The sequence below is a fragment of the Chelonia mydas genome, chromosome 7 (assembly GCF_015237465.2).
Source record: "Chelonia mydas isolate rCheMyd1 chromosome 7, rCheMyd1.pri.v2, whole genome shotgun sequence".
NCBI classification, from domain to species: domain Eukaryota; kingdom Metazoa; phylum Chordata; order Testudines; family Cheloniidae; genus Chelonia; species Chelonia mydas.
Window position 1 is genome coordinate 67,363,820 of NC_057853.1, and position 20,236 is coordinate 67,384,055.

The following is a 20,236-nucleotide window of genomic DNA, read 5'->3' on the forward strand; positions in this document are numbered from 1 at the left end:
TCCCATAGCTCACTTGGTTCGAGCGCTCTCCTGAAAGGAGGCAGTTCCTAGTTCAAATCCCTTTTCCCACGTCCCAGGTGAGTACCCTAACCGCTGGGCTTAATCCTGGGAAGTCTGCCGCCACCAGTTTCTTACAGCATAGGCACCTAATGCCAGGAGAGGTTTACAGCTGAAACATATTAAATACAATGAAAGAACGTGCACACATGCTGATAAGCTTATTAGAATTCATCCCAACTCTCACATGGGCTCAGGCAAGAGCAGTCTTTCGATACCCACGCTAGGGGCTTCCTTGTGGTTACAAATTCATCAGAGCTTCAGCTTAGGACATGCACCTACTGTTATGAGTCTTCCAATCCTTCCCTAAGGATTGGGGCCCTCTGTGGACTAGGGTCCTGTCCATTTGCTGGATCATGAAGGAGGAACTAAACCCCAGGGTATTTATCCAAAAATCCTTTATTTGTCTGTTGGCCCCTGGAAAATTGTTTGAGCTAGTATATCCATTTCTTCCCAGAAAATTGGCATTAAAGGGTTGATAACAGATGAAGTGTATTAGCCTCTCCCGCACCCCCAGTAGAGGAGGTACATAAAATACCACAATAACATATACACAATTACATGTTTAATACAATGAACCCCACAGATGTTAACCCTAATTCAATAAGGTTCAACTTAATTCAGTAAAGTTTATCTTAATTCCATAAGGTTTGTTCATCTTATTACAGCTTATCACCAGTCCATCAGAATGATATTACTGTGTGAAATGTTTTTCCTAAAGATCTGCAGTCAAGAGTTTTAACTTGACTTTAGGGCTGGAAAGTAGAGAACGGGGCGAGGGGGGGGGGGCGCAGAGGGATAGCTCAGTGGTTTGAGCATTGGCCTGCTAAACCTAGAGTAGTGAGTTCAATCCTTGAGGGGGCCATTTGGGATCTGGGCCAAAACTTGGGAATTGGTCCTGCTTTGAGCAGGGGGTTGGACTAGATGGCCTCCTAAGGTCCCTTCCAACCCTGATATTCTATGAAAGGCATCTAATAAATGCCTGGAGACAGCTGTCTGCATTACAGATGGAGGGACCATATCAACTAGACTGTCCCTATATTAATCAAGAAATCAAAGAAAGAATTTAATCTCTGCAAAGTTAGATAACATTGTAAGTGGGTTCCCAGTTGACACTGACCTGAAGTCCCATTCAAGAATGGTTTTGTAACACTGCTGGAAACAATGTTTTCAGCACCAATTAAGGAAAACCATTGCTGACAAAAGTCATCAGCAATGGATCAATTTCCCAGGGTTCAGAGGGCCTTAAAGTATTTTGAGACTGAGTGTAATGGGGTGATGTAGCCCATTGTGTGCGAGAGCCAGCCAACCCTAGTTACTAAACAGACACACCTGAGCAAGGGTCAAGTGATTCCCCTAGAAGAGTGCAGGAAGCTGCAGAGATGGGTGGAGGAATGCTCAGAAAGCAGAAGCCTGAGAAACTGTAGCTGGTGTGAGGAAGCTGCCGTAGGGAGCAAGACTGTCTCTTGCAGGGAAATATTGAACTGTGACCCAGCTTTAGGAAGGAGGACTGGGGACTTCCTATCTAAGAGAAGAAGGACATTGAACAAGAGTTGGGGCCTGGAGGGCCAAACTCCTGGTTGAAGAAAGAGAAAGAGCCATTGAATTGGGACAAAACTCCAGGAAGGAGGGCTGGGGACTCCCTACCTCAGAGGAGAAAGACACTGAACTGGGGTTGGGGCCTGAAGGGCGCATGTAGGTCAAGACTAAATAAATTGGACCCCAGAAAGGGAGTGTTTTAATTGCCTTTGGACTGTGTGTGCAGGGTTTATTTAAGAAGTCCCTTGAAATGAAAAGTGAGGCAGACTCCTGTACAGTGACCTCAGGCTAGGATGGGGCACTTGGGTGGTGATCAGCTCAGTTCCACTGGGCTGTCACCTTGACAACTGGAATAATGGACATTTTAAAAAGAATTCAGATCATGACTGGCTCATTAAAACATACTGCAAAGTCCTTCTCAAGAGGAGAGCTTTCATACAATTAATCCCAGATGAGATGTCTCCCTCAGATTTGTGAGATTTGGCAGTTTTGCCTAATTGAGCAGAGAGCTAATGGTAGTTTAAACAAAAAGTAAAGTAAACAGAAAACTTGCTTGAACTAATATTTGCCCACAGAGAAAAGTGCTTGGGGACAGGAAGGTGGCATGATTTTTTTTTCATTAGAAGGATAGAGTTGATTAAACTCCTGGGCCAGATCTTCACCTGCCATACATCAGCGTAACTCCATTGATTTCCCACAGGTGAGGATCTGGCCCATTCCCTCTGTTAATAATATCTTAGATTGAATAAACTGAATTACTAATTAAAGTCTAATTTATCTTTCTCTAATTTGTAACTCTCTCCGTTTAGACAATGACAGTGGATTTATTAGTTGTACTTTCATTATTTTCTCAGGAGCTTCACTTTCTGATTGTCATGTCCCAGGTACAGGGGTGGTCTTTGTGATACAACACTGCATTTCCTTTATATGGAAATTAAGTTCTTGAAAACTTTTCTATTCTTATTCAGCCTTATAAATCATCCTCTTGCATATTACTTTTATTTATTTAAGTTTTAAAATAGTCTAATCTGGAGGTCTGTAATTATCCTTAGTCTTCCGCTGGAACAGCACGTGGACAAAAATAACAGAAAGAATGGCATGGAGCTCTTATTCCTTAGAACTCTGGACTGATCGTTAGGCCTGTCTACACTAGGAAATTGACCACATGCTGACAATTGTTGTCAGCAATGAGTCTAGATGAACCAGGCTGAAAGAATAAACATGTTTTCTTCAGCATTGTTGCGGAAAGCATTCTATCAAGTTTCAAGAACACTCGGGAACTGGACAAATCCCACTTCAGCACACTAGCACTTCAATCATTTCTCATGGTAGATAGGCCTTTTGAATGAGTGAGACTCTTTTGGTCTCTTGCAATGGAACTAGGACTCATGGAAAAACTGATGATGTAGTTTGCATTACTCTTTTTCTCCTCTATGTTACTGTCTTATGTATTAGACAGTATTAGTTCATAATGTATTAGATAGTATTAGTTCATAATGTATTAGATAGTATAGGCAAACCTTTCCTTGTCTTCACCAGGAAAAAAAGTGTAATTTAACATATGTTAAAATCCTACTGTAAACATGGCAGTTAACATGTGTTAGCTGGTCCAGGTAATCCCTAGGGGGGAGGCCTGGCTTCATTTCAACCAGTTAATGTGCTGTAGCTATGATAGAATCATAGAATCATAGAATATCAGGGTTGGAAGGGACCTCAGAAGGTCATCTAGTCCAACCCCCTGCTCGAAGCAGGACCAAGTCCCAGTTAAATCATCCCAGCCAGGGCTTTGTCAAGCCTGACCTTAAAACCTCTAAGGAAGGAGATTCTACCACCTCCCTAGGTAACGCATTCCAGTGTTTCACCACCCTCTTAGTGAAAAAGTTTTTCCTAATATCCAATCTAAACCTCCCCCACTGCAACTTGAGACCATTACTCCTCGTTCTGTCATCTGCTACCATTGAGAACAGTCTAGAGCCATCCTCTTTGGAACCCCCTTTCAGGTAGTTGAAAGCAGCTATCAAATCCCCCCTCATTCTTCTCTTCTGTAGACTAAACAATCCCAGCTCCCTCAGCCTCTCCTCATAAGTCATGTGTTCTAGACCCCTAATCATTTTTGTTGCCCTTCGCTGGACTCTCTCCAATTTATCCACATCCTTCTTGTAGTGTGGGGCCCAAAACTGGACACAGTACTCCAGATGAGGCCTCACCAGTGTCGAATAGAGGGGAACGATCACGTCCCTCGATCTGCTCGCTATGCCCCTAATTATACATCCCAAAATGCCATTGGCCTTTTTGGCAACAAGGGCACACTGCTGACTCATATCCAGCTTGTCGTCCACTGTCACCGCTAGGTCCTTTTCCGCAGAACTGCTGCCTAGCCATTCGGTCCCTAGTCTGTAGCGGTGCATTGGATTCTTCCGTCCTAAGTGCAGGACCCTGCACTTATCCTTATTGAACCTCATCAGATTTCTTTTGGCCCAATCCTCCAATTTGTCTAGGTCCTTCTGTATCCTATCCCTCCCCTCCAGCGTATCTACCACTCCTCCCAGTTTAGTATCATCCGCAGATTTGCTGAGAGTGCAATCCACACCATCCTCCAGATCATTTATGAAGATATTGAACAAAACCGGCCCCAGGACCGACCCCTGGGGCACTCCACTTGACACCGGCTGCCAACTAGACATGGAGCCATTGATCACTACCCGTTGAGCCCGACAATCTAGCCAACTTTCTACCCACCTTATAATGCATTCATCCAGCCCATACTTCCTTAACTTGCTGACAAGAATACTGTGGGAGACCGTGTCAAAAGCTTTGCTAAAGTCAAGAAACAATACATCCACTGCTTTCCCTTCATCCACAGAACCAGTAATCTCATCATAAAAGGCGATTAGATTAGTCAGGCATGACCTTCCCTTGGTGAATCCATGCTGGCTGTTCCTGATCACTTTCCTCTCATGCAAGTGCTTCAGGATTGATTCTTTGAGGACCTGCTCCATGATTTTTCCAGGGACTGAGGTGAGGCTGACTGGCCTGTAGTTCCCAGGATCCTCCTTCTTCCCTTTTTTAAAGATTGGCACTACATTAGCCTTTTTCCAGTCATCTGGGACTTCCCCCGTTCGCCACGAGTTTTCAAAGATAATGGCCAATGGCTCTGCAATCACAGCCGCCAATTCCTTCAGCACTCTCGGATGCAACTCGTCCGGCCCCATGGACTTGTGCACGTCCAGCTTTTCTAAATAGTCCCTAACCACCTCTATCTCCACAGAGGGCTGGCCATCTCTTCCCCATTTTGTGATGCCCAGCGCAGCAGTCTGGGAGCTGACCTTGTTAGTGAAGACAGAGGCAAAAAAAGCATTGCGTACATTAGCTTTTTCCACATCCTCTGTCACTAGGTTGCCTCCCTCATTCATTAAGGGGCCCACACTTTCCTTGGCTTTCTTCTTGTTGCCAACATACCTGAAGAAACCCTTCTTGTTACTCTTGACATCTCTTGCTAGCTGCAGCTCCAGGTGCAATTTGGCCCTCCTGATATCATTCCTACATGCCCGAGCAATATTTTTATATCTTCCCTGGTCATATGTCCAACCTTCCACTTCTTGTAAGCTTCTTTTTTATGTTTAAGATCCGCTAGGATTTCATCGTTAAGCCAAGCTGGTCGCCTGCCATATTTACTATTCTTTCGACTCATCGGGATGGTTTGTCCCTGTAACCTCAACAGGGATTCCTTGAAATACAGCCAGCTCTCCTGGACTCCTTTCCCCTTCATGTTAGTCCCCCAAGGGATCCTACCCATCCGTTCCCTGAGGGAGTCGAAGTCTGCTTTCCTGAAGTCCAGGGTCCGTATCCTGCTGCTTACCTTTCTTCCCTGCGTCAGGATCCTGAACTCAACCAACTCATGGTCACTGCCTCCCAGATTCCCATCCACTTTTGCTTCCCCCACTAATTCTACCCGGTTTGTGAGCAGCAGGTCAAGAAAAGCGCCCCCCCAGTTGGCTCCTCTAGCACTTGCGCCAGGAAATTGTCCCCTACGCTTTCCAAAAACTTCCTGGATTGTCTATGCACCGCTGTATTGCTCTCCCAGCAGATATCAGGAAAATTAAAGTCACCCATGAGAATCAGGGCGTGCGATCTAGTAGCTTCCGTGAGCTGCCAGAAGAAAGCCTCATCTACCTCATCCCCCTGGTCCAGTGGTCTATAGCAGACTCCCACCACTACATCACTCTTGTTGCACACACTTCTAAACTTAATCCAGAGACACTCAGTTTTTTGATTTGAAAACATGCAGCTGTATTACCAAGTGCAAGTCCTTGGTATTCACTTCTACACCATCCCCAGTGCACTTGTGCAGGGCTGAAAAAAATTCACTTTCTTAAAAGCAGTTGTTTACTAAAACTTTAAGGATTATGTTTGCGGGCAACCTGATGGGACTTAACTGAAATTTGCTGCTTTTTTTGTTTCAAGCTGTGGGTTTTTTGGAGCAGGACAAATTCCAATAATTAGGGGTACTTCATTAAGATCTGAGTAAAGAATAGTTAAGAAGTGTTTTCATGAGCACTGAAGCTCTGATTTAAAAAAAATAACAAACTACTACTACTAAAATGTTTTAGGAAGGAGACATTTAGCATGCTTTTATATAGCCAATGTGTAATATTGCAACGTAAAGAGCTTATTTGCACTCAAAATGCCATTAGGGGAGTGGTGGGCAACCTACGGCCCACGGGACGCACGCAGCCCATCAGTGCAAGCTGCTGGCTGGCCTCCAGACCATTTGTTTACATTTGCATGACTGCCCGCAGCTCCCAATTGCTGCGGTTCACCATTCCTGGCCAATGGGAGCTGTGGGAAGTGGCACGGGCCACAGGTTGCCCACCACTGCTTTAGGGTAATTCTTTAACTGATTTTTCACAGGCTAGGAATCAAACAATGCTGCTACTTCCGACATTCAACACTTTTGTCTTGGTGTTAACTCTGGTGACAACTTCCAACTCAAATCTTGCTCAGGTTCTCATCGGAATGCAAGTACACTTGTTCTGTGCGGATCTGCTCAGAACGGATTATCAGGAAGTGATGGGAAAGATGGCCCTAAAGGTGAAAAAGGAGATCGAGGAATAGAAATATTTACTTACTGTTCACCAGTTGGTCAGATTTGTATTTTAAAAAAAGGAAGCATAATTCAAATCATGTAGCTACATGGAACTTGAGCAAAAACATTTGTCAAGCATGAAAAAACTGGAGATCCTTAATTTATTGCTAATTACTAAAACACTAGGATGAAACTAACAGTATTGTTCAAAGTCAAATAAAAGCTAGGTTAGAAATTATTCGCTAGAGCCTTTTACCTCCAGGCCACCAGTTTTGAATCTGCTCCAGACTGGCAGTGTCTGAAACTTGTTACCAGCCAATGACTGTCCTATGGTCTATGTGAAATGACTTGGATGTTTCAGTACATTTCTTGGTGATTAAGACACGCACACAGAAACACACACCATAAATAAGATTAATAGCACTTTTGGCAGTGTCAGCAGATGGCCAACACCAGGGTGATATACATTCTGGTCTTTTCAAGCCCCAAAATAAGTTGAATTGGCACTGAAGAGACAGACCCTGGAAGAGTTGTTTAGGTCTCACTGCTGCAGACAAAGGCAAAGGATGAAGGGGCATTCAGCCTACTCTCTAGAAGTTACTATAGAAAGTTATTCTCTAATTACACTGTACTTAGTATTTATTTGTATTACAATATCACTTAGAGTCCCTAACTGAGATCTGAAAACCATCTTGTTAGGCAATCTGCATAAAACAAGGTAAGAGAAAATCTCTGCCCTGAAGAACACAGCTGAGAAACAAAAGCTCATGTTACTTAATCTGTAGTATACAAATAGACAATAAAATTCAGTAAATTATTCCTGTGAATGTTTTTTCTAGAAAACCGGGAACTGCAGAGTAAGATGAGAGAGAAAGAAAGATGGGAGTAGTATCTCCATTTTGCAGATGGGCAATGGAGGCACAAGGGATTATGGGCTAGGTTTTCAAAAGAGCATAGCTCCCATTTAAGCTCTATATTTTCAAAACAGTGCACTGAGTGCTGAGTTATTTTGAATATCAGTCACAAATGACACAATGAGAGAGTTTATATTCTTCTGAAAATCTGGATCCAAGTGTGGATTTTGGGCACCAGAAAATCTGTTTCCAAGGTCTCTTGAAAATGTGGCTTTATCTGTACATGCTCAGAAACATTTTAAGAATTCCAGCTACACTCACGTACTAATATTTCCATTAAGAAGTGAATCCAAACCAAACTTCTGAACAAGTTTCAGATGTTTGAATTTGATATTCTGATTATAGCAGTGGAGTCAAGCTATAAAGTTTGAACCTGGATCAGGATCTGAACTTTTCCCAAAATTCATGATGGTCTTTTTCTTGATCCATCAGTAATTATGACAGCAATCACAACCTCTTATAACACCTACAAATTCAATTGTTTACTTGCTTTATTTTTGTCTCTTCCTTTTCCCTGAATAAACATATTGGATTGCAAGGATTAAGAAGGATACCAGGTCTTCCAGGAAAGGATGTATCCCCTGGACCAAAAGCAGACAGAGGTGCAGAAGGACCAATGGGAGACAGTGGAGGCAGAAGTAAGCAGTGCACTTATTTTGAGGGAGGGTAAAGAAGAAGCCAAAGAGTGCATATATAGAGGCTATTATAGACTTTTTAATGGTTTTCATTTCATAAATGTTCCAGTTGGGCTTTGCTGCTTCTTTCTGAGTGTTGAAGAAATACTCAGAGGTGGGCTCTGGGGAAACCAGACAGTCTGGTTTGCAATGGAGGGAAGTAAGCAAGGCTTGAAGGGTTAGTCTGATGAACTCAAACGTCTAAGAGTAGCATCCTACAGGAGACAAATACCACAGTGGTGGATACCTGATCCCTGAGTTTGTGGGATGAAGGATGTGCTGCTGGAAGACAAGGAAGAAGTCCTACAAGGGTTCACCAGGAGCAGCTGTACAAATGATTTCAGTTCTTGTTCATGAAATTTGTTCATGATAGTTGTACCTACTGCCAAAGTCAAGTGGGCTTCTAGTGAGTGCACATGTTCTTCACAACTCTCCTCAGAACTTTGCTAATTAACTTTGTTCTAATTTCCAAGGCTTTATTTTCCTAACTATGTTGTCTCCTGCTTCTAATTTTTAGCTTTTACAGTTGAATTGAAAAGCTAGCATTGCGGCAGGGGCTATTAAGAATTGCACTCAACGGGTAGTTTCCCTTTTACTTTCAGTAGACCTGTGGCCTCAACACCTAAGTTTTAAACTTGTTGAATCTTCTTGAGGAACCAAGAAATCAAAAACAGTTTATTTGGTGTTACACTTGTGATTCATTACTAGTTCTGGAGATCACTTCTCTGGCTTTTTAAAGCTTTTAGAAAACCTTCCATATTTTAATGTGACACAATAAGAATAATACTATTATTTTCTCCTTCAGAATGTGAGCTTTTAAAAACTGAAATAAGGGATTTGCAAGGGCAACCGAAGGGCCTGAAAGCTACTGTCAGCAAAATCCAAAATGGTAAGACAAATGAAGTGCTGTTCATTCCAGTCAGTGAGAGTAATTTGGAGTAATTTAGATGCAGATCTACATCGCCACTTCTTCAGAGTTAAAAAGGATTCATATCTGGTGTCTGATCTGGGCTTCTTGCTATTCATTCATTCTCCAAACTTCTGTTTACTTGTTGGAAGTTTTAGTAAAGTAACTCAATTCTACAATATGGGCAGTACAGGTCTAACCCTCCTCTCACGTGTATTGTTAGCCTTGGCAGGTCTCCACTTTGGTGTAATTAGGAAAGTCCCTCTGAGAATAGCTGTGGGATCAAGTCCTAAAAGAATCCCATTCAAAGTATACTTAAGATGAAATAGTGTGGCTTGGGTAGGGTCCATTTTGTGTCTGAAATGTTATTTGATTTGTTCTGTGACCAAAAAGAATAGTGGGAGACAACCACTATCTGACATCAACAGCATGTGTGGCCTCATTCTGCCCCTTGATTTCCCATTTACTTTCTCTGGAACAGAAACAATCCCTTGATTCTTATATGTAAAAAGAGGTGCAAATGCTAATTGAGATAATATAATGATGACAGGACTTCTCACTGTGCCATATCAAGGACAATGGGCCTGGCCTCATAAAAAGTACTGCAGTAATGTTCCCAAACACCATACCTTACAATAGTGATATGGCAATATTTTAAGCTAGCAGTGGTTAATTGTATTCAAACTCTGGTACTGTGTACAATTCCCACTCTGCTCTCTAGGATAATAAAAACTTCCTCAGCTATGCCTTCATTGCTAACTGAAATAACAATAATAAAGCATAAACCTCAACCTAAGATTTTTCCTGGTTGTGACAGGGTCTTCCTGAGACCTTTTGCCTCTGTCCATAGTTTTCTCTGTACCAGTAACATATTCTTCCCCTTTTAAACTTCTGGGTTAGTGTACATAAGTCTCAGCAGGTCTGACAGAATGAATCAACAAAAATAACTGCCTCTTGCTTCAGGGTCCTAGAACCTGTTACTCTAATGTAAAGAATAGTGTGTGAAAAAATAAACTTAGATGTACTGTGCTTCTGTGTTTTTTCTAGCATGGTTTTTCATAAATGGAAGTAGTGCCGTGAAAAAACATTCGAAACCAATGGCTCTGAAGGTGACTTTGAGACCTCAAAAGACACATGTTCCCAAGCTGGTGGCCTGCTTGCTTCTCCAAGGAGTTCTGCAGAGAACAGCGCCATACAACAAATAGTAGTTCGTCATAACAAAAAAGCATTTATTGGAATAAACGATATACAAACAGAAGGTACATTTCAGTATCTAAGCGGTGAAGCAATAGGATACTCAAACTGGGCTGCAGGAGAACCAAATAATCATTTTGGAGTGGAAGACTCTGTAGAAATGTATGCAGATGGCAAATGGAATGACAAATCCTGTAATGAAAAACGGTTAATAATATGTGAATTTTAATCTCCCTGTCCTTGTGGTTTACGTTAAAATCAGTTAGTGCAAGTGGGCTTGCAGCTTTAATAATTATATAACCTTGTTGATTTACAATAGCCTCGCATTTTGCATACTGTGATGCATTAGTGATGTAAAGGTATAGATATGCTGAATTTTGATGAAATTTCTATTGTGACGAATTGCATTGCAATAAAGTAATCATGCAACTTTGATCTGTGTCCTGAGCTGGCTAAAACTGAAGAATACTACAAGTGCTGTGAGAAATTGAGACCTACACAGTTTCAGACTTAAATAAAAACAACTATCACGAGGAACTGACGGAGAATACAGATCACGGATGTATCTTATGTCAAAGGCCAAAAGATGACCATTCTGTGCCACATAGTTCCAGCAGAGAAGGGCTAGTCTACACTGGCAATGCTAAAGCGCTGCCACGGCAGTGCTTTAAGGTGGCTTGTGTAGTCAGGGCAGAGCTCTCTCCCAGTGCTCTAAATAAAACACCTCCACAAGAGGCATAGGTACCACTACACTGGTGCATTACAGCGCTGAAACTTGCTGCACTCCAGGGGGTGTTTTTTCACACGCTTGAGTGAGAAAGTTGCAGCACTGTAAAGCGCCAGTGTAGACAAGCCCAAGTGTAAGAATGGAAATGCTAGATTTCCATTAATCTCTGTTTAAAGCCATTTACAGGTCTACAGTATGCTTATTTATAGCCTTGTTCTCAGGTTATTGAAATGGGGGGAATTCTAGAAGCTTGTGGGTCATGTGTCCCTTGATAGCCCACGGGAGTTTGGGCTCATTGTGGATTTAAGTCCCATTATACAAATGCCATGGCACTTTACAGACAGACAAAATTCCTGTCCCAAAGATTTTACAATCTAAATAGAGACAAGACAGAGAAGACAAATTGGAGGAGGAGATAAGGGAAATGGGAGATAGGACAAAGGCCAGTAATACAAGATAACACACTGCTTGGTGGTTTGACAGACTTTTGGTGGATTAATGCTTCTTGTTTCATTTTTTTATTCACTTTTGTTTAGGCTAGCACCTAATGTTGATCATACAGTGTCAAGGGAAAGCTTCACTGCTCATAGGGACCCTGGTGTGATAATACCACTGATTATAGAGGGGTCAGAAAGAATTTCTAGAAATATGCTTAGTTGCCATAACATGAATAGTACTTGAAATAAAGGGACTCCAGTCCATTTACCCAGAATTTCCAGAGGGAAATCTATTCTATCTAAAGCAGCTTTCAACGATGCCTTGAAGCCTTACTTTGCTGGTAGTTGGTAAAGCACCTTATCTCTGTGTTTGTCCTGCTCTGAGATATGATGAACTTGTTTCAAGATCTTCATGGACTCAACTATGTTACTGTGGATACGTAGTTACTATGGTCCCATAAAGTGAAGATCTTTGCTTCCTCATTTTAGTGATGTCATCTCATTTATTCAAAAGCAACTTTATTAATAAAAAAAAAGAGTCCTAGATGAACATTCCCTTACCTAGTTTAACCTCTCTATCCATAGCTCAGGCAGGTCCATCTGATTCCCCATCTCTGAGTTGGCTCTTTCTGAGTCATCTCTTTTCTGAGCATGACTCTTTTCATTGCCACACTGAAGAGCGTGGCTGGCCACTCACTTAACTCCCTTCTTTTTCTGCCGGCTAGCCTTTATAAGGATTTAGACATTAGGCTGAGCCTTAAAATGGGTAAAACATCACAGCCTGGCTCATGCCAGATAGATCACTTCTGCCCCCCAGTTGATGGCCCAGCCATTGTTATCTTAATTCCTTTGAAGGCGTGTATCATGCCTTTCCTGCTTGGTCCTTTAACAGTCCCTTTTGATTTACCTATGCATTCCATCAGGAATCAATACAAAACTGAACAGGGAAACCAAGTCATGTACACGAGTAATAAAAAATACGAGGCATTTTCCATTTAAAAACCAAGCACACACGTACATAAACACCTACACACCCTAAAAATTACTTACCCTAGCAATACAGTCATCTTTGCACACAGTTAAGTCAATTAATTTAGCCAGCCTTAAATCAAAGCAGCAGCATGTGTCCTATCCCACGGTTGTTGACAGATTCAAAACGGTAACAAAAGGCAATGGGATGAGCCAGAAAATCATCGAGACTAAGCTCATTGATCTGAATGACCATCACCGGTCTGGTTGCTGTGTTTTTCAAAACTAATACCGTATAGAAACATTAATAAACGAATGCAAAATAAACTGTCCCTGACAGAAACACGGTGTCAGCCATAATATGGGAAAGAGAAATCAAAAGTTGTTTTCCTGGTTGATAATATCAGTGAGTACATTCTTTCTGCAAAGATCTGCAGCCAAGAATGTAACTTGACTTTAGGATTGGATTATAGAGAGAGCATCTCATATCTACTTGGAGACACATGACTGCATTATGGATGGGTGGCTCACGTCAACTAAACTATCTCCACATTATTGTATGCAGCGTAGTTGTAGCTGTATCAGCCCTGGGATATTAGAGACACAGCTTGGCTCTCTCACCAACAGAAGCTGGTCCAATAAAAGATATTTCCTCACCCACCTTGTCTCTCTAATATTCCCACATTACTCAGAAATCTAAGAGAGAATTTAATCTTTGAAAATTTAGATAACGTTATATGATGGCTTCCTAGTAGAAACTAACTTTGAAGGCCCATTCAAGATCATTTTAACACTGCCAAAATAGCTTTCTCCCCTCTACGCTGTCATTAAAACTGTTTTTAGCACCAGTTCAGGGAACTCATTGCTAAAAATGGTTGTCAGCAGCAAGTCAGTTTCCTAGGTAATCCAAAACACAGCCATGAGAATTCAAAAGGGAAACTGACAAGCAAAAGACAGATACTGTCATCCTTACTTGCTTGTGGAAGAAGATATTACACAGAGGGAGCAGGTACGGAAGACTCCACCCTGAAATAAAGTGACAATGACTAGCCTATTTTCATTTTCTAAACTGAGTGAAGTGCAAAATAGGAAAAAAGAAAATTAAATTTTAGTTTTTAATTTGGTAATGTATGGAGATAATTAACTTTTTTCTCACGTAAGATTTATTTGTTAACCTTACCTATTTAATTTAGATACACAATTCCATCTTCTGCAAAGCCACCAGCATTTTCTTTGTAGGCAGATGGAGTTCAGCGAGATTTTGTTTACTCTTCTTTTCTTCAAAACTACCATTGATGCTTTGTCAACCAAACTTACCAAGTCTCATTCATTTGTGGAAAGACTCCCTCATCCAGGACTCTCTTTAAAATGGAACTAAAACCCTTGTGTCAGGGTTCCTTCCCCACTCTGAACTCTAGGGTACAGATGTGGGGACCTGCATGAAAACCCCCTAAGCTTATTTTTACCAGCGTAGGTTAAAACTTCCCCAAGGTACAAACTACTTTCCTTTTTCCCTTGGACTTTATTGCTGCCACCACCAAGCATCTAACAAATATATAACCAGGAAAGAGCCCGCTTGAAAACATCTTTCCCCCCAAAATCCTCCCCAAAACCTACACCCCCTTTCCTGGGGAAGGCTTGATAAAAATCCTCACCAATTTGCATCCAAACCCTTGGATCTTAAGAACAATGAAAAAGCAATCAGGTTCTTAAAAGAAGAATTTTAGTTGAAGAAAAAAACTAAAAGAATCACCTCTGTAAAATCAGGATGGTAAATACCTTACAGGGTAATCAGATTCAAAACAGAGAATCCCTCTAGGCAAAACCTTAAGTTACAAAAAGACACAAAAACAGGAATCTACATTCCATTCAGCACAGCTTATTTTTTCAGCCATTTAAACAAAACAGAATCTAATGCATATCTAGCTAGATTACTTACTAAGTTCTAAGACTCCATTCCTTTTCTGTTCCCGGCAAAAGCATCACACAGACAGAGAGAACCCTTTGCTTCTCCCCCCCGCCCCCAGCTTTGAAAGTATCTTGTCTCCTCATTAGTCATTTTGGTCAGGTGCCAGTGAGGTTATCCTAGCTTCTTAACCCTTTACAGGTGAAAGGGTTTTTCCTCTGGCCAGGAGGGATTTTAAAGGTGTTTCCCCTTCCCTTTGTATTTATGATACCTTGTGATGAAGGGTTTTTGAAGTGTGTTTTAGTTTGATTTCAGTCATTCCAGTTATCAAGGTGACAACCAAAAATCAAGGGAGTTTAAGTGTTGGTTGTGTTTAGGATTCCAACACAAAATAACCGTGTTCAAATAAATTTAAAATCCTATTTCCACTTAAATGAAAAATAGAATTCTTCAACACTATTTGTTCATATTAAGTTTTGCAAATCCCTTCCCACCTTTTATAATTGATCTTTTTAATGTCGTTTCTCAGGCCTTTTAAGTTTCTTCTATAGGCAGACTGTCATGCCATCTCCTCCCTTTCCCTTGCTAAGCCCACCTCCTCCTTTCTAACCATAACTGTACCTCTTCAAGCCTGAGGGTCTTTTCCCTTTTGTTTGTCTCTACAGCCTTACTGGCCCTGTCTACCAGAAGGAATAATGGGGTATTCACTTGCTAACCAAAGCAATTTAGGCCTATTTAGTTTGTTAGCTGCAGCTATTAATGTTAACAGTGACCAAAGTATTAAGAAATAGTGCAACAATGTGCAATGGAGAGGAAAGTAAGGCATCCCATGATGACTTGCAAACCCTACACTGCAAATCTGGGTGCTAACTGGGGAGGTATGATAGGCCATTGTTGAAGCCTGTGACATTCTTGTTACTTCCCCTGTTGATGGGGGAGAGGAGAAGAAATAACCAGGTTATTATCTATTTTATGCTTTACTGTTGGATTCCTGATCAAGTAAATACTAATTTTCCAATAACCATTTCAATAAATCCTCTTTTTTTCCATAATAGGCCATTTTAACATATCCAATTATTGTATTCAGATAGTCTCTCCTCGTCATAAAATACTGTGCAGTAGGCCAATTTCATCAAAATTTAAAATGAAATACTTGCAAAAATGCATGCATCTCTGCTGAGGTCTCATATGAGCACTTGATACTGACCTCAGCTATGGACCCATCTATCTAAAGTCAGAAAGTCCTCATGAGTATTATTTTATCCGTCTGAATAGCTCCAGTGTAGAGATAGGTGTGCCATTGATTTCAGTTCTCTGATGTGTTGTGGGAAAAGAGGGAAGTCCTATTGTTTTCTGACTTCATAGATGGCCTTGGATATTATTTGAAGTGATTTCTCCTATGGAGATGTCCCATGATTAATGGAAATTCACTTACAGCAGTTTTCTATATCTGAGGAGGAGATCCCAGAAAGGATCCTCTATTTCTAGTAGAGAACTTTCAATAAGAGACAGAGACAGATTACTCTAAAAATTGTCTTCAGGGAACTTGTACATATTGGTTTTCATATAGTGTACAGTCTAATTAGTGCTTCCTTTCTGTTGTTTGGATTGCTAGAAGGCCACTTACTTGACAGTTTAACTGTCTTAAAAATTTCAAATCTAGTGGAAAGAAAGCAAGAGTTTTGTTTTTATTATAAAAAAAATAATATGAACAAGTAATAGTATAAAATGTGGGACTTTGTGATTGGATTGCAAGTCAACCAAGAGTTTGTGTAGGTTTTTTTTATTAACACAAATGGTTAACTCAGCTTTAACATGGGGGGAAAGGTAGTGTTGCGTTTCATTTATAACATGGGACTGGGAGTTAGGGGACCTAGATTCTAATCTTGACTTCTGCCAGTGGCTTGTGAACAAATAACTTAACCTCGCTTTGTCTAAATTTCTCCATCTGTAAAATTGGGACAATACTTTCCCTTACTTGTAAATAATGTAACTAACTTTGGATGAGAAGCTCCATTAAGTACAAAATATTATTAGTAAATTAATCTGAAGAACCTGACTAAGCTCTTCCCCTCCAAAAAGCCATGTAAATTAGAGTTAAACTGCTACTTAGTCTTTGACTCATGCCATCGTTGCTACATAGTTTGAAATGTCACGTTGAAGGTTACAATGTACAGAATGTACCATACAGCTTTTTAACAACAAAAACTTTGCTAATAATTCCCAATGAATTCTACAGATGTCAGAGTGTAGAGGCAAATTTTGCAGGGAAGAAACACTGTATCTTTGGAAGCAGCAAAAGATGGAAATGTAGAGCTGGTCAGTGCTTTGCAAGTCCATCCCTTGAAGATGGGCTGTGGGTGCTTGAGGAAAGATGTCTCGTTACATAGTATTGACTCTCCTCTTTCACCTCAATCATGTTAAAAGACGCTAAAAGAACTTTCTTAATATTAATTTTCTGTGTGAACAATTGCTTTGTTTGCCACAGGAATGTTATGCCCATCTCAGGAGGAGGAGAGAGAGAGGGTTCAAACACAATCAGAGGGAATGTGTCCCCCTTGCAATCTCTCCACTGGAATGTGGTCCATGCTGCGATAAATGTGCAAGGCTGCTGCCGTAGTAGCTCCAGCTCATCTGATTGCAGGAGAATGAGGATTGTGGCTTTTCAAGCTTGCTCTGTGTCCAAGCCAAAGAACAATAAATATGATGACTGTCCACCCCAAGAGCTGCTGTAATATGAATAAAAAAGGAGCTCCCCCCATGAAGCTGCAAATAGGGTCTCATGGCAGATGTTTTGTTAATTTCAAGTTAAAATCAAGGGGCCAAATTTTTTAACAATTCATAGATTCATAGATATTGAGGTCAGAAGGGACCATTATGATCATCTAGTCTGACCTCCTGCACAATGCAGGCCACAGAATCTCACCCACCCACTCCTGCGATAAACCTCTCACCTATGTCTGAGCTATTGAAGTCCTCAAATCGACATCAGTGGGAGAAGGAAAGAGTCCAGAATTCACAGTTAAATAACAGGGGGAATTTAGAACATAAGAACAGTCATACTGGGTCAGACTAAAGGTCCGTCTTGCCCAGTATCATGTCTTCTGACAGTGGCCAATGCCAGGTGCCCCAGAGGGAATCAACAGGTAATCATCAAGTGATCCATTTCCTGTTGCTCATTCCCAGCTTCTAGCAAAGGCTGCATAACAGTTGTTTGGGCAAATAAACCCATGTAACCATTGAATTTATTTTGGAAAAGGGATCACCTAGATGGATGCACAATGAAATGCAGGAACCGTGTAATCATGTCATGGTAACTCTCACCTTCCCTCCTTTTTGCCCCCTGCTGTTTGTAGCTCTTAGCCATAGTATCATGTCTAAAATTAGAGCCCAATCCTGCAATTTCATCTGCACTGGCAAACCTTTGCACTGGCCTGAAGCCCTTCCACAGATCTAGCTGCAGGATCTGGCTCTTAGATTTGCATATTCCTTGAGTCAGTGACAGTCTGTAAAGTCCCTAACACTACATTAACAATTAACTTTGTGCTGATGATAACCGGCAAGAACCTGCAGTAAATGCTGTGAGAAGAAAAACAAACCATTGTTGGCAGAAAAAGAAAAAAAATGGTTCTGACTGTTTTCATTTGTTACTGTAGGTTATGGCTTTTATTGTTGTTATTGTAACTATTATTATACTGAGGGTATTTTTTACAGGCAGAAACTTTTGTCTTAGAGTGAAACTCACTCCTCTTGCAGAGATCCAGGGTAAGTCCCTCCACATGAGCCCCATATAGTTTGTTGTGCAGTGGATCAGCCAGTGGAACAAACATACCCCCTGTGTGTTGTGGAATAGGTCTCTGTAGTAGCCTATGCAGAGCCAGCGCCAAAGGCTAGTTTGGGGACAGGCCAAGGGAGGGGCAGCAGAGCCATGTCCCCATAGATCCAGTGGCCCTAACACCAACAAGCTAAAGCAGCTGGTAGCTTTAGCAGCAGCCCCACTCCTGATTTCTGGGAATGAATTTAATCTCCCCAATCTCTCTCAACCTATAATATTCCAATTCCATTTTCGCCACCTCAAAAGAACTGGTTTTGTGTGTCTGGAAGAGCTTTAGCAGATTTATGTTTAATAGACATTTCAAAATGGGGCAGAACCTCATTCCAACTGGCCCTGCAGCAATTTAATTCCAGCCTGCTGTGAGACTAAATGTAAATATTGTAGAAATTAGTCTTGTGAGAGTAGCATTATTTGACTCTAACGTATATGGGGTTTGTATTTACCCTGTTTAATTCTGCCCATATGGTTTTAGCTAATGGTATAATTTTTTGCTACTTGTTTTCTAATAACTGGCAAAATTAGGACTTGTTTTCAACTGGCATCTCAACCTCAGACTCGCTGAAGAAAAGAGAATGGAATTATATAGAGAAAATAAATAAACAAAAAAAAAACAGAGTCAATATATGTGCACTTTGTACCGTTAGCTACAAATTATACAACCCTCTTTTTCCAAGCTTGCCAAATATTCAGGGGGTCAGACTAGCACATGTGCTTGGGTTCTGTACTGTAATTTTCTTAGGCCAGGTCAGTTCCTCTTTCCATTTGTTTTGTTATTGATGCAAATTCTCTTATTTGTCCTCTGGATAGCATTGTTAACAAATTCATGCATGCACCTTATTTTCTATGGGTGCTTTAGTTTACTCAAGATTATCACAAAAATGTGAAGTATTCTATGATTATTGGATGTAGGATTACGAAGTCAAAGCAATTCAACTGAAAAGGTTTCTCATGAGCGGAAAAATGATTTTGTGTTTAAATAACCATGGAGGATTGAGATCTAGGGAAGTATTCTGAGAGCCATCATAGTTGTTATGTGTGAATGTGGGTATGATGTTTAAAAAACAAGATTTTTAAAAGTAGGAACCTAATGCGATGCTTCTAAATTCACATTTAGCCATTTAAATAGGTGTCCTGATTTTTTAAAAGTGCTGAGCATTTAACAGCACTCTCAATGAGAACAACTGTGGCCAAACTTCTCAAAGCCATGAATGGTTTTTGGATGCCTTGAGTTTCAGGTACCCAACCTGAGACACCTTAATAAAGGGCTTTGTTTTTCAGCAAGTGCTGAGTTTCCCACTGCTTGAAAATCAGGCCACTTTAAGGTGTCTCAGGTTGGGCACACAAAATCACACATCAGTTTTGAAAATCTTGGATGCACAGCACTTCTGAAAATGATGTCACTGATTTAGCAGCCTACTGATTTAGCAGGTTACTGTGGCTGAAAATCTTGACTTGAGCCTTTGATAAAACAGAGAAAATACTCACAGAGGTGTCTTGAGGATTAATTCTTTATTGCTTGTAAAGCACCTAGAAGATGCTTGGCTGGAAGGCATTGTAGAAGTACAATACAGTCTATCACTATTGGGTGATAACATGATGTATTTAGAAGAACTAAATGGTTCAGCACTGTCCATTTTTGACAAGTAGGGCTGTAAATCAGCCAAATAATTTAAAAAATGTTAATTTTGGTTTCTGTGGGGGACATGAGGAAATTGTGTGTGAATTTTACAAAAAGCCAAGTCTCACCAGTGTTCTCCTTGCTCTGCTAGGCAGGACAGAGTGACTTCTACAAGAGACGTCTGGGGGAAGTATTTTGGTCTGTGTCACCGCAGACTCCTTATGGAGTAGAGTGAGTAGATAGTAATGGGGAAACCTCTACGGAGTCTGAAGATGGGTGTGGTTCAGAGAAGCATACAAATGTTGGGATGCTTATCCAAGCAGTCTGCACCTCTTGGTCTGCAGAGTGGCACTTCTCCCCATGAGCATCAGCA

At 41.0% G+C, this 20,236-nt stretch overlaps 1 protein-coding gene and 1 pseudogene across 1 annotated transcript in view; both read left to right on the forward strand.

The window, feature by feature from the left end:
- Window positions 1–6,522: 6,522 nt before the first annotated feature.
- Window positions 6,523–10,641, forward strand: LOC122466532 (annotated as a pseudogene).
- LOC102939808 (pulmonary surfactant-associated protein D) overlaps window positions 10,487–20,236 on the forward strand; it is a 29,587-nt gene continuing 19,837 nt past the window's right edge. The window contains exon 1 of the mRNA XM_043550875.1: window positions 10,487–10,578. The gene's annotated coding sequence lies outside the window, so the exon portion shown is untranslated. The remainder of the gene's footprint in view (window positions 10,579–20,236) is intronic.